Below are 15,222 nucleotides of genomic sequence, written 5' to 3'. Positions count from 1 at the left end.
GTGGACCATTCGCGGCAAAGAGATACGCTATGGCCTGTATCTGTCGTATGACTGTGTGCATATTCCTTATAAGTCAAACTTTGCTCAGTTTTAACCTTTTAAATCAATGTATGCTACATATTTGGTACAAATATTAGCACAGAGAGGGAGGTGTTCTCTGCAAGTTTTACATAAATAGGGGAAATAAAGGGGAAAAGAAGACCCATGCATTATAAAAATACATAGGTGCAGCATGGTGGCTCAGTGGTTAGCACTGCAGCCTTACAGCGCTGGGGTACTGGGTTCAAATCCCACCTTGGACAACATCTGCAAGGAGTTTGTATGTTCTCTCCGTGTTTGCGTGGGTTTCCTCCGGTTTCCTCCCATACTCCAAAGACATACTGATAGGGGACAGCGATGATAATGTGTGCAAACTCTAAAGTGCTGCAGAATATGTTAGCGCTATATAAAAATAAAGATGATTATTATTACATGTAAAGTTATATTAAATATGCATAATATAATACAAATGCAATAAACAATAGAACAAAAAAAATAGCATGTCTTACTACTAACCTATAAGGGTTAAACTAGGAAAGATTGAAAAATGGAAAGCGGAAGAGGAAAGAAGGGTAAACAGATACAATGGAAAAGAAGAAGAAAAGGAAGGAATAGGGAGGTAAGGGGAGGGGTACAAAGGAAAAAAAAAAGGTAAAAGACAGTAAAAGATACCGTAATAAAGCATTTACAGTAATATAGAAATCAAATACAGTTGAAAGGTATGTTATACTGATTAACATCAAGGATTAGGCTATGTGCACACGCTGCGGAATGGTGTGCGGATTTTTCCACACTGATTTTGATAAATCCGCAGGGCAAAAACACTGCGTTTTTCCTGCAGATTTATCATGGATTTACTGCCGATTTACCGCGGTTTCTGTGCGGTTTTACAGCTGCGGTTCTCTATTATAAAGCAGGTGTTAAACGGCTGCGGAATCCGCACAAAGAATTGACATGCTGCGGAAAATAAACCGCTGCGTTTCCGCGCGTTTTTTTCCGCAGCATGTGCACAGCGGTTTTTATTTTCCATAGGTTAACATGGTACTGTACACCGCATGGAAAACTGATGCGGATCCGCAGCGTCAAAAACGCTGCGGATCCGCAGTAAAAACCGCAACAAGTGAATATGGCCTTAGACTGTTAAAAGGACTCTGCTTTTATGGCATAAAACTGATTCCACAAAGACCACTTGGCATTATACTTAGGGAGAGTATTGTCTCTCAGAGCTATAGCAAGTTCAAAAGTACTGTGAATAAAAACCTTTTCAATAATATTGTTAATAGGTATATTAACTGCTTTCCATTTAGCTCCAATGAATGATTTGGCAACTGTGAAGATGTGTAAAGAAATGAGTTTAATGTCTCTGACTTCTACACTTTTGATGCAGATCATCTTCACAGATATCAAACTGCTATATTATTCAACTTACTATGACCTACATGCCCATATACTGTAGATGCCTTTTGATGGTTGATCCTATTGACAGACCCCCTTTAACTCCCCTTTACATGTTGGCATCTGCTTATATCCGTGGGCTTCGCTTACGGTCTAATGATGTAGGGGAAGTCAAGGATCTGGCATGTCAGATTTCGGGCAGCTTGACATATGTTGTGAATGGGACCCTTCAGAGTGACAAAGAATGAGGTGCATGTCTCATTGACATTTTCAATCGAGGCAGGGAGATGCGGTATTGGACCTGGCTCACCAGGTGCTGTGGATCCGCTAATCCTACGGTCCGGGTAGGCAGACAGACTTCAATCATTGGTACAACTTCCAGAGGACATGGGTAATCATGGGGGGCTAGGACCAACTGAAAACTGATGGTCAGAGGGATAGATGGAGTGGAACCCAGCAAGGATAGATGTGAGCTGAAACACATAAGTACAAATAATGGAGCAAATCAAAAAAGGAAGACAGGTGTGTCAATGAGCCTTAAATAGGTCTAGGGAGATTGTCATTGATCCATGCCAGCCACTTGTAAAACCTGACGTGGAGCACAACAGAGGACCGCAGACCCAAGAGAAGGGAGCGGAGCCCGCGATACTTGGGACAGGTGAGTAACAGGTTCTCTAATTACCAAGACAACCAAGCAAGACCCAACTCTGAATTGGTAGAAGGAGAAAAACCATCAACATGCTGCACTGCCGAATCAAGGAGAAAAATGGGTGTGAAGTTCATTCTTTCTATCTGATCATACATTATTGCATTTCAGGGTGTTGTACCACTTCAGTCTACCAAATCACGTGGACTGGATGTCTGAATAAGGAACACACACCAGCAGGGCTGTGGAGTCAGAGTAGTGTCCATTTTGGTAGAGTCTGAGTTAGTCTGTATAAAATGGACCGACTCGTAAAATATATAATAACTTGGGTAGAGTAGTACAATGCAGGATATGCTGTAAATGTTTGCATAAGTATTTGGGAAAGTTGTGAAATGTCCTATAAATGTCTGTTCTGTTTCTGATGGAAGGAGCTCGGCTTTTAGTACAGATGAATCTGTGCTGCACTTTATGTACATGCTCAGTGGTGACCAGTGCTGTGGAGTTGGAGATGAGAAATCTGTGCTGCACTTTATGTACATACTCAGTAGTGACTAGTGATGAGCGAGTGTACTCGTTGCTCGGGTTTTCCCGAGCACGCTCTGGTGGTCTCCAAGTATTTGTAAGTGCTCGAGATTCAGTTTTCGTTGCCACAGCTGCATGATTTACGGCTGCTAGCCAGGCTGAAAACATGTGAGGCATGCCTGTTAGGGAATTCCCACATGTGTTCAGGCTGTCCAGCAGCTGTAAATCATGCAGCTGAGGCCAACAAAACTAAAGTCATAGATGAGATGAATCTGTGCTACAATTTATGTACATGCTCAGTAGTGACCAGTGCTGTGGAGCCATAGATGAGATGAATCTGTGCTGCACTTTATGTACATGCTCAGTAGTGACCAGTGCTGTGGAGTCGTAGATGAGATGAATCTGTGCTGCACTTTATGTACATGCTCAGTAGTGATCAGTGCTGTGGAGTCGTAGATGAGATGAATCTGTGCTGCATTTTACGTACATGCTCAGTAGTGACCAGTGCTGTGCAGTCGTAGATGAGATGAATCTGTGCTGCACTTTATGTACATGCTCGGTAGTAACCAGTGCTGTGGAGTCGTAGATGAGATGAATCTGTGCTGCACTCTATGTACATGCTCAGTAGTGATGAGTGCTGTGGGGTCGTAGTCATGGAAATTGAGAAGTCGGAGGTTTGGCTTTCTGAATCCACAGCCCTGCACACCAGGAACTGCATCACTGTATGATCACACAGAAGTACCGTAATTCACTTTATTCTTGTCATTCTAAATATTTTTTTCCATGCAGGTCCCCAAAAACAAGCACAGAAATCTTCTGCAGTATGTGATTTGTGTTTCGAAAAGCTATTTAACATATACAAGAGGTCAGATTTGTTGGATATTTTGCCGTAGCATTTGCCCAGCATGCCTTAAAGGAATCTTCTAGACTTAGGGTACTGTCACACAGTGCCATTTTGATCGCTACGACGGTACGATTCGTGACGTTCTAGCGATATCGTTAACGATATCGCAGTTTCTGACACGCAGCAGCGATCAGGGACCCTGCTGAGAATCGTACGTCGTAGCAGATCGTTTGGAACTTTCTTTCGTCGCTTGATCACCCGCTGACATCGCTGGATCGTTGTGTGTGACAGCGATCCAGCGATGTGTTCGCTTGTAACCAGGGTAAACATCGGGTAACTAAGTGCAGGGCCGCGCTTAGTAACCCGATGTTTACCGTGGTTACCAGCGTAAAAGTAAAAAAAACAAACAGTACATACTTACATTCCGGTGTCTGTCCTCCGGCGTCTCAGCTTCTCTGCACTGTGAGCGCCGGCCAGCCAGAAAGCGAGCACAGCGGTGACGTCTGACGTCACCGCTGTGCTTTCCGGCTATGGCGCTTACACAGTGCAGAGAAGCAGAACGCCGGGGGACAGACACCGGAATGTAAGTATGTACTGTTTGTTTTTTTTACGTTTACGCTGGTAACCAGGGTAAACATCGGGTTACTAAGCGCGGCCCTGCGCTTAGTAACCCGATGTTTACCCTGGTTATCCGGGGACTTCGGCATCGCTCCAGCGCCGTGATTGCAACGTGTGACCGCAGTCTACGACGCTGGAGCGATAATCATACGATCGCTGCGACATCACGGATCGTGCCGTCGTAGTGATCAAAATGGCACTGTGTGACAGTACGTTTAGGATACAAGTCTGCAATCACTCTGGGGCACATGACCACAAGTTTGTAATTTGCATACATGTGGTCATGTGCAAACTTGACCTGTACTGCCTCGCTCAATGCTAGAGTGCTGAGCTAGGCCGGGCATGTCTAGTTGGAATGTGGCTGTAAGCATGCAAATTGCATGCTTGTGCTCATATAACTGCCCGGTGCTGCTGTCGGAGAATCCTGATAGTGGGCAGTGCACGCGATGATAGGGTTCACCAGTCTGAGGTCACATACAGGAACTGCAGGCTTGTATAAGTCAGTTGAGACCATACTTTTAACCGAACGTCCCATTGAATAAATTCCTCTCCTACAAACAAGCTGCATTTCAATTAAATAATCTCATTTTTTTTGCCGCTTTATTACTTGGTGTTGCAATTTTATTTATTTTTTCCTGGGTTATAAGAGTAAATTTAACCCCTTTCTGACATTAGACGTACTATCCCGTCGAGGTGGTATGGGGCCCATATGACCACCGACGGGATGTCATATGCGATCGGCCGCGCTCTCAGGGGGAGCGCGGCCGGGTGTCAGCTGACTATCACAGCTGTCATCCGGCACTATGTGCCAGGAGCTGTCACGGACCGCTCCTGGCACATTAACCCCCGGAACACTGCGATCAAACATGATCGCAGCATTCCGGCGGCATAGGGAAGCATAGGAAGTGATCGCGTTGCTCCGAGAGTCTCCTACCTCCTTCTCCCTGCAGGCCCCGGATCCAAAATGGCCGCGGGGCTGTTTCCGGGTCCTGCAGGGAAGTGGCTTACAAGCGCCTGCTCAGAGCAAGCGCTGGTAAGCCAGGAGCGCTGCAAGTCAGATCACTGATCTGACACAGTGCTGTGCAAAGTGTCAGATCAGCGATCTGTCACTATACAGTGATGTCCCCCCCGGGGCAATGTAAAAAAGTAAAAAAAAAAATATATATTTACATGTGTAAAAAAACAAAAATTCCTAAATGAAGAAAAAAAAAAAAAATTGCTCCAATAAATATATTTCTTTATCTAAATAAAAAAAACCAAACAATAAAAGTACACATATTTAGTATCGCCGCGTCCGTAACGACCCGACCTATAAAACTGTCCCACTAGTTAACCCCTTCAGTGAACACCATCACAAAAAAAACGAGGCAAAAAACGCTTTATTATCATACCGCCGAACAAAAAGTGGAATAACACGCGATCACAAAAAGGATATGCGGTAAATATCCATGGTACCGCTGAAAACGTCATCTTGTCCTGCAAAAAACGAGCCGCTATACAGCATCATCAGTGAAAAAATAAAGAAGTTATAGTCCTCAGAATAAAGCGATTCAAAAATAATTATTTTTTATATAAAATAGTTTTTATCGTATAAAAGCGCCAAAACCTAAAAAAAGATATAAATGAGGTATCGCTGTAATTGTACTGACTCAGGGGGTTCAAAGTTCTCACAACACATCTAGATAAGTTCCTTGGGGGTCTAGGTTCCAATACGGGGTCACTTGTGGGGGGTTTCTACTTTTTAGATACATCAGGGACTCTGCAAATGCACCGTGATGCCTGCAGACCAATCCATCTAAAGGTACCTTCACACTAAGCGACTTTACAATGATAATGATAGCGATCCGTGATGTTGCAGCGTCCTGGATAGCGATATCGTTGTGTTTGACACGCAGCAGCGATCAGGATCCTGCTGTGAGATCGCTGGTCGGAGCTAGAAGGCCAGAACTTTATTTTGTCGCTGGATCTCCCGCTGACATCGCTGAATCGGTGTGTGTGACACTGATCCAGCGATGTCTTCACTGGTAACCAGGGTAAACATCGGGTTACTAAGCGCAGGGCCGCGCTTAGTAACCCGATGTTTACCCAGGTTACCATCGTAAAAGTAAAAAAAAAACAAAAAAAACACATACTCACATTCCGGTGCCCGGCGTCCGCTTCCCTGCACTCCTCCTGCATCCTGTGTAAGTGCCGGCCGTAAAGCAGAGCGGTGACGTCACCGCTGTGCTCTGTGGAAGATGCCGGAGATGTTCGGCGCTGACACAGGATGCAGGAGGAGTGCAGGGAAGCGGACGCCGGGCACCGGAATGTGAGTATGTACTGTTTTTTTTTTATTTTTACAATGGTAACCAGGGTAAACATCGGGTTACTAAGCGTGGCCCTGCGCTTAGTAACCCGATGTTTACCCTGGTTACCCGGGGACTTCGGCATCGTTGGTCGCTGGAGAGCCATCTGTGTGACAGCTCTCCAGCGACCACACAACGACTAAACAGCGACGCTGCAGCGATCGGCATCGTTGTCTGTATCGCTGCAGCGTCGCTTAGTGTGAAGGTACCTGAAGTCTGCATTCCAAACGGCGCTCCTTCCCTTCCGAGCTCTGCCATGCGCCCAAACGGTGGTTCCCTCCACATATGGGGTATCAGCGTACTCAGGACAAATTGGACAACAACTTTTGGGGTCCAATTTCTTCTCTTACCCTTGGGAAAATAAATAATTTGGGGCGAAAAGATCATTTTTGTGAAAAAATTATTTTTTATTTTTACTGCTCTACATTATAAACTTCTGTGAAGCACTTGGTGGGTCAAAGTGCTCACCACACATTTAGATAAGTTCCTAAGGGGGTCTACTTTCCAAAATGGTGTCACTTGTGGGGGTTTTCAATGTTTAGGCACATCAGGGGCTCTCCAAACGCAACATGGTGTCCCATCTCAATTCCAGTCAATTTTGCATTGAAAAGTCAAACAGTGCTCCTTCCCTTCCGAGCTCTGCCATACGCCCAAACAGTGGTTTACCCCCACATATGGGGTATCGTTGTACTCAGGACAAATTGCACAACAACTTTTGGGGTCCAATTTCTCCTGTTACCCTTGGTAGAATAAAAGAAATTGGAGCTGAAGTTAATTTTTTGTGAAAAAAAAATTAAATGTTAATTTTTTTTTTTTTTTAAACATTCCAAAAATTCCTGTGAAAGACCTGAAGGGTTAATAATCTTCTTGAATGTGGTTTTGAGCACCTTGAGGGGTGCAGTTTTTAGAATGGTGTCACACTTGGTTATTTTCTATCATATAGACCCCTCAAAATGACTTCAAATGTGATGTGGTCCCTAAAAAAAATAATGGTGTTGTAAAAATGAGAAATTGCTGGTCAACTTTTAACCCTTATAACTCCCTAACAAAAAAAAAATTTGCTTCCAAAATTGTGCTGATGTAAAGTAGACATGTGGGAAATGTTACTTATTAAGTATTTTGCATGACATATCTCTGTGATTTAAGGGCATAAAAATTCAAAGTTGGAAAATTGCAAAATATTCAAAATTTTCGCCAAATTTCTGTTTTTTTCACAAATAAACACAGGTAATATCAAAGAAGTTTTACCACTATCATGAAGTACAATATGTCTTGAGAAAAAAATGTCAGAATCATCAGGATCCGTTGAAACGTTCCTGAGTTATAATCTTATAAAGGGACAGAGGTCAGAATTGTAAAAATTGGCCCGGTCATTAACGTGCAAACCACCCTTGGGGGTAAAGGGGTTAAACAACCATGTGAATAAAAGATAATTATTCCTCTTGTGTATGGGTTGCGGATAATGCAATCCCATTTTATTGCTATCGTGATTAATTATTAATGGTCTAGCAATCTTAGCACAAGTCTCCATAGCTAAAGTGATCCATCCGTATATTTATAGAGAGATGGTAATTGTACCCTAATGTGCCAGAATGGCGCAGATCTAGAAATGTTCTCTGTTAGTGCCAGCACAGGAAAAGTTAAGCATTTCTCAGATTATTTCCCTTCCAACGCCTACATCTATAGCTCTCTGGGTTGTATGGCAGCTCCCCCTTTATTTTTGTGTGGGTAGATTATGAGCTTGACAAATTCTACTGAGCAGGTTGGGTGTCCGCACCTCGAAGTTATCATGGCGTTGTACAGTACATCACAACATTCATTCGTATTATACTTTTTCGGTTGTCTTAAATGATATGCTCACCTTCACACAGAATTTTGTTTTATATATTCGCTTCTTAAATGCAAAGATACGCAACTTTTTAAATGATCTTCATTAATTATTTTCTACCATTTTGCTCCTGTAGAGCATCTGGACGTCCTATATCTAGCTGAGTGTCATGCAAAAATGTTACAACTGCTCCTTTTCTTGGTTCTGATGGCACTCTCTTGCCTATTCCTTCTCTGTGTTGGAGATGGTTGTACACAGATCCACAGCAGAGAGGGAAGAAAGTATTCAGGGAGGGCAGAAAAAACTGGATACAGAATAGGAGGGAAAGTACATGGAGAGGATGGTTGATTCTGGAGCTGATACAGGAAAGGTTGCAAATTTCATACCCTAGGGTCTGAAACTAAATGAAAATTGCAGACTCAAACTTGGTGTAATTCTGATAGCTAAAGATAACCACTGACGTGTAAAAATCCTTTTCTTATGGTGTTCCTAATCTTTAGGTAATACAATTTTTTAAAAATCTTGTAAACCAGGTAGTGGCATAAAAAACCTCACTTCATGAGCTACATAGACCTTTATATGGCAGCCAATTTGCCGATTTAGTGGCCTGATGTAGATTATCAGTAAGAAAAAAAAATAAAAAAATGCCTGAGCCAGTATGATTTTTTCTCTCTTATTGTGCTCCTGCCATTGTGTATTTGTTTTGTTTTCTAGCATCATCTTCTATATACGTGGGACCTTTTCATTCACTCTGTTTCATGAGAAAACCATTCCCAAGTACCTTTTTGTCTCCAGTGTAAAAACAAAGAAAAAAAAAACCCTCAGAACATCAGATCACAGCTCTAAATGATTCTCTAGAAATAGATTTTTGTAAGGCTTGATTTGACATGTTCCCGATGATCCCAATTTAGTACACTGGCTGCTTTTTTTTTTTTTTCCTGATGAAGTGTTGCTGCAGTCCTGTCGATACAGGCTTCACTGTTCCATTACGTTCGATTTACTGTTATTTTTTTGCCTTTTTGTTACATATGTACAATAAAGATCAATATACATTTGACTCCATTTGGGGTTCTAAAGCGTAAAGTAAAACATTTCAAAACCTTGTAAGTCTCTGTTCACATCTGCGATGGTTATTTACGCTGTTCTTCGCCATCCCAGCAGGAGGACTGTTCTGAATTTTCTAATGGAATTTGCCACTGAGCTTTCCAAACAGATGTGAGCAGAGCCTAAAGTTCTCCCCATAGACATTGGAGAAAAGCTGGATGAACCTACCAACTCTATTATGCATGGGGGGAGGCTTCCGGACTGTTTCCCCTCCCCCCACCCCAGATGGTTTTGGGATAGAGAAGGACTACATTGAATTACCCAATGCTTTTATACTACATAAGGATCCACTAGAGATGTCTGACACCACTTCCCTCTCCCCATTGCAGACAGTTATTGAGGGTGTGTGATCATGTGTAGGTAGAAGGGCCAATTCTTTCAGTCATTGTGAAGGTATGGCAGTGAGGATCTGTATTCTAAATGGCGCAATGATCAGTCCAATCTGAAAACCCCCATACACATTAGACGGAAGTTAAACAATTTTGACAGCTTTCTGTATGATTGGTTCTGGTGTAGCTTTACATTTTTGGTGAAATTAGTTTAAAGGGGTCTGGACTATTGGACATCCCTTTCGTATGTGCTAATATAAAAATGACAGATCCTTTCCATGCCTGGCATCGTTCCGGCAATGTCGGCGGCAAGTCTACTGTAATGTTATGCCATGCGATCCCCCCCCCATCGGCTGCAGTTCTCATGCTTTCCGCCCATGTCTGAGGTTTGCCCAAAGGAAGTGGGAACGAAGCATCCAGTCAGCGAACAACTGCTAGTCTGCAGGGCTCACACGGCATAAGAATGTCACATGAGTGCCCCGCATTACCAGTTGCCGACATCGCTTGAATGGAGCCCGCACAGGAGGTGTGTTTTTCCTTTATTTTAGACTAGGAAATATGGTATTTAGGAAAGTGTTCTGAATTGGTGACCACCCCTTGTTTAAAGGGAATCTCCCAGTAGGATCAATCCTCCGAACCTTTGTATACGGGCTTACATGTCACAGGAAGCTGAATAAATTGATCCCTTGATATCTGTGATCTGATATCTTATTCCAGAGAAATCCATGCTTTTCTTAATATGTAAATGAGCTGTTAAGATCTGTGGGCCGGACATAGATCTGAATGAGAATCTGCCTCCAGAGCTTATTATAAATGAAATGGGGTGTTACCAGTGTGAGACATGTAATGACTGACAGCAGTCTGCTCTCCTGATCTACATGTCTCACACTGGTAACACCCCATTTCATTTATAATAAGCTCTGGAGGCAGATTCCCAGGGAGATCCATGTCTGGCCCATAGATCTTAACCCCTCATTTACATATTGGAAAAAGGCAGATTTTTGTGGAATAAGACATTGGATTGCAGATATCAAGGTACCATTTTAATCAGCTCCCTATGACCTACATGCCCATATAGACGGTTCACCCTACTGACAGATGCTCTTAGAGAGTTAATGTAACAGAAAAGAAAAACCTCTTACTGTGCCCATTCCTTTGCTTGTAAACTTGCTTGTAACATTTTACTGCAGACTGTTTATTCTGTGTGTGCATATTTGTCATTTTTTCCTTGGTAGACTCTGTAGATTTGTGTGGTTTGTATGGTAGGTGGTAGAACTATCCTGTATTATAGCCTTTCCTGGGATGAGGAAGGTCAGAATCGCTGTGGGTGGCAGATTCCAGAAACTCACCTTGTAACGACCTTTGTATTTTCCTTGCCCGGCACGTGGCACTCACCGCTAAACAATAGCTGCTGCATGGCGGGAGGTAAAACGAATACAAATCGTCCAACTCTTCACTTTTCTTATTGTTCATTAATGGTTTAAAAAAGCAGGGTTTAGCTATGTAATCTGAGAGCAGCATACTGTCAGGGCAGAGATGCGGATTCCAGTGATGTCACTTACTAGACTGTTTTAATGTTTCAATACAATCAGCATTTTATCAGCAAGAGATTATCACTACAGGACTACTTGGCACATGCAGAGTAGTCTGACCACGCCCCCAGCACTGAGTGGGCGGGGTTATACACAGATCAAGCAATGACCTCTACTAGATCTCCAACAGCGAAAAGCTTATTATTTCATAGCTGCTGCACCCAGTAAACTAAGTGACACATCTCTGAAATCAGGGTCTCTGTTCCTACATTGTGCTGCTGGCAGATTACATAGCAAAAACCTGCAGACAGATTCCCTTTAAATATCTCCTATCCAATTCTTCTTTCAAATTGGCAACACCTTTTTGTCTTAGCTTGAGTGTGTAATTTAAATATCTGATAAATGTGGGGCACTGTTAGTATACCATTTTTTTACATTTATTTTTGGCATTTTATAGTAAATTCCCCCCAACGTCTGCATTGCGTTCCATCATTAACAGAATGATGAAACAGAGGAGATCCAGGATCTCAGATCCGGTGTTTTCGGCTTCTCCGAAGACGTATTCTCATATCACCTGGCAGAAATGTCCTAGTTATATCATTGCTCTCATTGCGCCGTCTAATAACTTTTGAATGAAGGTTCTTTCTAAGACAAATTGCTGCATTTATCTGCTCGGATAATCCAGTGAATGAATGTGGGGCTGTGCTCTGCCGGCAGCACGGTAATGTTCTTTACATTATGGCATAATGCACTTTGTGATGATGTGAGCCGAGCTGTCCTGCCGATACACATCCGGGATGATGGAGTACGCTTTCCATGCACTCTGGTAACTGATACTCAGCCGCAGAGGCTGTGCATTTAATAAACCAGTGGCTTTGTTTTATTTCTCTAGGGTCTGGTAATGGGGGTTTCATGCAGACGATTGAGATGCTAAGCAGAAGCGGCGCATATCAAAGAGAACATCCAGAAGCGCCATGTTACGGCAGGTAAGCCAATTTTATTCCGGTCAGGGACAAGCAGCAGGCAGACTGCTGACGGCTAGATGTATACACTGCTTTACATCCTAGACGACGTTGTACGTTTCTTGCCATAGGCTTGGTTGGAAGAACATGAGATTGAAAGCCGTTATTGGTGATTTATTACTTGTTCTAAGAGATGAGCGAGGAGGCATTAAACTACAGTACACACGAGGTGGGAGATGAGAGGTTAATCCCAATTTTCCACCGAGTTTGGGGCCATTTTTTTGTGATACAACCATTTCTCGGATCAAGCTGGGGAATTTTCCGTCATCTTAGTTCTTTCTTTGTGCAGTTGGAAAATTCCTATTTGACGGAACTTATGGAAGGGGGCTTCCCACCTCGTAAATTGATGGACTACTGCTAGGATCTGTCACCACTTTGTAATCTGTGGTGCCTGACCAGTACCCTTATGATCCTTAAAATGAGGAGGACACCATGCTAGTTTAGTGGTGTTATCTGCTTTGCAGGTTTTTTCTGCATATTGATCCGTGGCGGCCCCCTGCGCAGTGAGTCCCAGGGAGGCCCGCAGCGCAGTGGGTCCCAGGGCGGCCCGCAGCGCAGTGAGTCCCAGGGCGGCCCGCAGCGCAGTGGGTCCCAGGGCGGCCCGCAGCGCAGTGAGTCCCAGGGCGGCCCGCAGCGCAGTGGGTCCCAGGGCGGCCCGCAGCGCAGTGAGTCCCAGGGCGGCCCGCAGCGCAGTGAGTCCCAGGGAGGCCCACAGCGCAGTGGGTCCCAGGGCGGCCCGCAGCGCAGTGAGTCCCAGGGAGGCCCGCAGCGCAGTGAGTCCCAGGGCGGCCCGCAGCGCAGTGAGTCCCAGGGCGGCCCGCAGCGCTGTGAGTCCCAGGGCGGCCCGCAGCGCAGTGGGTCCCAGGGCGGCCCGCAGCGCAGTGAGTCCCAGGGAGGCCCGCAGCGCAGTGAGTCCCAGGGAGGCCCGCAGCGCAGTGAGTCCCAGGGCGGCCCGCAGCGCAGTGAGTCCCAGGGCGGCCCGCAGCGCAGTGAGTCCCAGGGCGGCCCGCAGCGCAGTGGGTCCCAGGGCGGCCCGCAGCGCAGTGAGTCCCAGGGAGGCCCACAGCGCAGTGGGTCCCAGGGCGGCCCGCAGCGCAGTGAGTCCCAGGGCGGCCCGCAGCGCAGTGGGTCCCAGGGCGGCCACCGGCATCTTAAGCAGGGCTGACTGCAGTTTCTTGCATTGCTGTGCATGCGAAAATGAAAACTGTATGCAGCACTGTGGCACCTTCATTCTCGGAATCGGCAATGATCCTGCAGATTGGCTGTGTGCTAGTGATGAGCGCGTGTGCTTGGATAAGGAGTTATCTGAGCATGCACGTGTCATAATTGAGTGTTTTTGGCATGCTTGAAAAAAATGCTTGACTCCCTGCAGCTGCATGTCTCGTGGCTTTTCGACAGCTGCAACACCTATAGGGATTCCCTAACAAACAGACAATCCCCGCATGTGTTGTGGCTGTCAAACAGCCACTGCAACTCGAACATTTTTTTGAGAAAACACTCTGTGTTTTAACACAAGCATGCTCGCTCATCACTGTTCTACACCAATCATTAAAGGGATTGTCTGGTCACAGAATATTGATCACCTGCAAATTGTAGCACACTTTAAAGACTGAGCCGCATGGGAGACTAGTCGGAGAGGCAGGTCCCCAGCGCCTTCTCCCGGCCCTCTGCCAGTGACTGATGGGTCTCTATACATGCATGTAAAGAGAGACCTTTCACTCAAGTTCAGTCATTAGTAGATTTTGCTGCAGGTAAATGACATGTGCCTGAAATGTAATGTTAGGACTCAAACCCCCCCCCCCAAACCCCGAAAAATATTACCCTACTTGCTGATTTTTTTTTTTTCACCCGCAGAAGTGCTTCCATGCTGGTCTCAAGGCATCCCGGTCTCCTCTGGTGACGTTCCATCCCATGTAATCATTGGGCTTCATAGAGAGGTGATGCCCCAAGACTGGCATGGAGACACTGCTACTAATCACAAGAGGGGAGGAGTATTTTTCTTTTTGTGAAATCCGCAGGGGAGGTCCTCACGATTTGGACCAAATCTGCTGCTGGGACTTCCGTGAGGATACATGCAGATTGTAAAATAAGTCCTATATTTTTTATTGCACAATAATTTTTTCTTAAATAGGGATTTCTATACAGAGCTACTCTACAGCTCAGCATCTATGAGACACTGCGTGCTGATTTACTGGGGTGGGACATCTCAGAATGTGCTGGCCCGATATCCAAGTAAAACATAAACAGTCAATGTTCTTGTGGGCTTGGACTATGCAGAAAACAATCATGTTTCCAAAAGTTAAGTTTTCTTTGATGAAGATTGCATATCTTTAGTAACTCTAAGCTTCTTAAAGGGAATCTGTCAGCAGGTTTTTGCTACCCCCATCCGAGAGCAGCATAATGTAGAGACAGAGACCCTCATACCAGCAATGTGTCATTTACTGCGCTGCTTGCTGTCATTTTGATAAAATCACAGTTTTATCTGCTGCAGATCTACCAGTTTTCTAAATGAGCTCTGTATAACCCCTCCCACACCACTGATTGGCCGCTTTCTGCTTTTGCATTGTGTGCACATACCCCATCTCTGATTGGCAGGTTTAAGTGACGCATCGCTGGAATCAGGGTCTGTTCCCCCTACATTATGCTGCTCTCAGATTAGGTGGCAAAAATCTGGTGACAGATTCCCTTTAATGTTTTTCAGTTTGGCAAGTTTTCTCCATATAGGCCACATACTGCACTGTATTTGGATATCGTATGTGGGCTTGATGGTCCTCTGATGAGCACTTGACTATGTGACATTTGCAATGTCTTTCTCTCTTCTGTATTTGAGCCTTCCTCACCCCTCTTAGATTGTTTGTACAGTGCCTACTTTATAGGGTTAATTGTCGTACAGTTTGCAAAAGTATACACCATGTGAAAAACCCCTGGCATATACTTAAATAGTTCCATAAGTACCAATTCACCAGATTGGCCTGGCAGGCTTATCTAACTGCATAAG

The 15,222-nt window shown here is 44.6% G+C and overlaps 1 protein-coding gene across 11 annotated transcripts in view; it reads left to right on the top strand.

Annotated features, from left to right (window-relative positions):
* SIPA1L1 (signal induced proliferation associated 1 like 1) overlaps positions 1–15,222 on the top strand; it is a 324,202-nt gene that overhangs the window by 67,283 nt on the left and 241,697 nt on the right. For 10 of the 11 annotated variants that reach the window (XM_077262132.1, XM_077262085.1, XM_077262127.1 and 7 more), the window contains exon 2: positions 12,095–12,188. The exons of the other annotated variant lie outside the window; for it this stretch is intronic. The gene's annotated coding sequence lies outside the window, so the exon portion shown is untranslated. The remainder of the gene's footprint in view (positions 1–12,094; positions 12,189–15,222) is intronic. 11 annotated transcript variants of the gene reach the window in all.

The sequence above is a fragment of the Ranitomeya variabilis genome, chromosome 1 (genome assembly GCF_051348905.1).
Source record: "Ranitomeya variabilis isolate aRanVar5 chromosome 1, aRanVar5.hap1, whole genome shotgun sequence".
In the NCBI taxonomy this organism is placed as follows: domain Eukaryota; kingdom Metazoa; phylum Chordata; class Amphibia; order Anura; family Dendrobatidae; genus Ranitomeya; species Ranitomeya variabilis.
Note: the sequence above shows the minus strand (reverse complement) of the source record. Positions and strands in the feature narration are given on the sequence as shown.